Genomic DNA, 3,349 nt, shown 5'->3' on the forward strand with positions numbered 1-3,349 from the left:
CTTCTGCTTTCTGCTTCAGTTTAAACTAATGACAAATGAGCTAATCGCACCTACTCACTGCACGGTGTAGCCCTGCCTCGGTGCCGGCTGGAACAATGCAGCGAACTGTTTAGTTTTCCTCTCGCTGCCCGTTTCTTCCCTTGAAGTCGAAGCATTTGGGTTAAGACTTCAGACAGGCATATTTAGCCCTTCTGGCTGCAAAACATTGCAATCCAAATCGCCCCATCTTAATCACGCAAAGTCAGAACAAATTTTGCAAGGTGGACAGTTTGGTTTCTGTGTTCTTCTTAGTAACAAGTCTGCCTGCTAGAGGGAAGGGAGGTGTGTCTGATGAAGCTGGCACCAAATAAGCAAGCCTTGAAACTTTTAGGCACGAATCCTTTCTGCTTGACTATCCTGCATTTATGTTCATTTTCTTCAATGGTTCTTAGGAATGTACTATTTAACAGTATACCCAACTGGGTAAACCTAGACTTAATTTTTTTTTTCTTTCGTCTTCCAGTTTATTTAACTACCCATTAGTGGCACTGCACTCGTTATTCATACCAGTTTTTTTTAAAGCTGTGCTTTATGCGAAAATTAGTGGCTCTTGCAGATGGCGGGGAATGATCAGTAAGGAAAGGAGGGAGGGTTGCTGCATCTCCAGTAAACTTCTCCAGTTTAAGATCCAGGATTGGAATAAAATTTCAAACTGCAGTTGCCAGAAAGATCTTTCCTGGACGAAGCACCAACTGGAAAAATGTTACAAGCTAAATTCAACCCTAAGGCAAACATCTGCAATAGTCTTTGAGATGGAGATGAGGAAAAACTGGCTCTATATCGTGACAGAGTTGGATAAAAGACCACTTTGGCCATCTCAGTCTGTCTTGCTTTGAGGGCTGTGAGTATCTGTCACTGAGTAAAGTTGAAGAGGGGAGAGCCTATGTGCTTTAGCAAACAGGAGAGCATCTAACACGATAAATATGAAATAATGCTAAACAGTAGAGCTGCTCCTCAGGCAAAACCCTGGCCTGAACGAAGGTAATACAAGTAATCCCATAGATTAAAGAGGGGACCATGATTTCAACCACGATGTATTAAATGTAAAAGACAATTCAATGCAAGCCAAGAGACCTTGCTTTGAATAATGAGGCTCAGGCCTGCTTCATGTTTTTGGATACTATGATAATGGTAAATTATATGTCCAGGGCTAGGGTGAGAATCCAGGCAACTGTCCTTAGGCACAGAGCACGTATGGGTCACGTAAAGAGATTTGGGTTACAGATCTGTTTGGTTTGCCTGGACTTTGGTTGTACCCAGCTGATAGTTGATGAAAGCAAGCACAATTGCAAAGGGAATAGTAAGGAGAGACAATGTCTAGGATTACTGTAACACATTTAAACTAGAATCACATAAGGTAAAAGTCCCTTCCCAATAAGGTCTACAAAGACAGTGAAAATTTGATATAGCAATTTATTACAAAATGCAAAGTACTTCAGATCAGGACTGTGAGAATATAACCTCCAGATTTAGGTTTTTTTTTAGGGGTGACATCATCATGGTCCTTCATTTAAAATGTCAGCTTAATGCTCAATAGCGACGAACAAAGCAAATCAAATGATAGGGCAAATGCTTCAAAGAGACACCCACTGGGGATCACTAAGCAAACCAAATCAGGCTCAGGACCTCTCCTGAGAGGGAAATCATTGGAAACTGGGAAAATATGTGGGAAACACCATACATGCTTGCCCTGCTCTTACTCTTCCCTGCGTGCCTGCTTGTTCATACTGCTGGGAACAGGTAACTGGATTAAATGGAGCCTTGGTTTGGACTAGAATGGTTTACCTGGGCAATGGGCTTGTTCTTTACCTTCCCTTCCCTCTGTCCACCTCGTACTGTTGGAACAGCGTTGCTGGTGCTCATGGCCTTCGAAGTGCTGACTCAAATCAGTCTTTTGTCCTTGCAGAAGCCTTGTGGTAGCTGCTCTGCAGATATCCAGGAGTCTGGGCCATGCCTTGCTGAGATTTGGTTAAGCACAAGCAGACAGCCCAGGAAGATGGAACAACGCTGGGCTTTTGGGATACAAGTCTTCCTGCTTCTCTGAAAGCAGGATGGCTGGGGTAGATCTAGCAGAAACCAAATAAGACTTTGTAGATGAGCTCAGGAGCTCTCCTATGCACAGGCAAGTGCTGCATCATTTCCTCGGATGGTGCATAGGCTCTCTTTTGAGACAGCTACTTCATCCTTTTATTTGGCAGTGCTCCTGACACTGACTCAAAATGACAAGTCACAAGATATTTTTTTTAATTATTTTTTTCTTTTTTTGTGGATACGGGGTTGGAACCGTGTATCTTGAGTAGTTTTTGGGTAGGTGATGTTCTGAGGGGAAACAGCCACAATAGCTAATGTTTTGGAAAGCTGCACTGTCACTTTCACTTTGTCCCACCATGTTCTCAGTGGGAAGCAAATTTTACTTGGAGTGGTTCAAGTTTACAATGTGTACTTCAGACACTGTTTCGCCATTTCATTCCCTGTGTAATCCTTGTATCTCCTAGAAAGAGCTTTATTACCAACTCCATCTGTTCTGAGAACTGCTTTCCCTTCAAACAGCCGAAGCCTGTGGGATGAGAAACTACTTCTAAACGAAGTGGTATCAGCACTGGCAGTGGGAATTCTGTTTTGGCAGGTTGCTTAGCTGGCCAACAAGTATGTTTCTTTATCTGTCTGATTGAAGGCTTTGACCATGGAGATAAGCAGCTCAAAAATGACTGTAAAGAAAGCTAGTTACTTAAAGAGGGGCAGTGATTCCATATATCTAGAGCACTCTTCACCTTCTTTGGATGCTTCTGCAATATTAAAGAGTGGAAAAGCCTCGTGTTCCTTATCAAGAAGATTATTATATCTGTAATATAATTGGGAAGAGTAAAAGATACAAAGATATCAGACTAGTAAGCAGTTAAATCTTACATCAGTGTCTGTAACTTCTTGGGTTGGCTGATATAAGACTGCTGATATAGCTGTATCAGCAAATCACACACACGCACATCCCCCAAGTAGCTTATACCACTAGCCTCTCAAACCTATAACCAATAGCCAGTACCAGCTTCTTGGAGAAAGTATAGCAATAAAGATGTGTTTGTTTGTTTGGGGTTTTTTTGCTGCTGATCCTTGCTACTTCAGGGTCCAATTCTCCCTTTTTAGATTGCAGTCAATATTGAGTCACAACTGATTTAATAGACAGAAACTTCTATTGATTAAACAACATACTATTAAGTAGCCTAATTATAGCTATACTATTAATAGATACACTATTTTTTTTTACAATTTTACAACTGTAAATTAATTTACTGTTGTATTATTTTGCACAGTT

Source organism: Chroicocephalus ridibundus, chromosome 2 (assembly GCF_963924245.1).
Source record: "Chroicocephalus ridibundus chromosome 2, bChrRid1.1, whole genome shotgun sequence".
Lineage (NCBI taxonomy): Eukaryota > Metazoa > Chordata > Aves > Charadriiformes > Laridae > Chroicocephalus > Chroicocephalus ridibundus.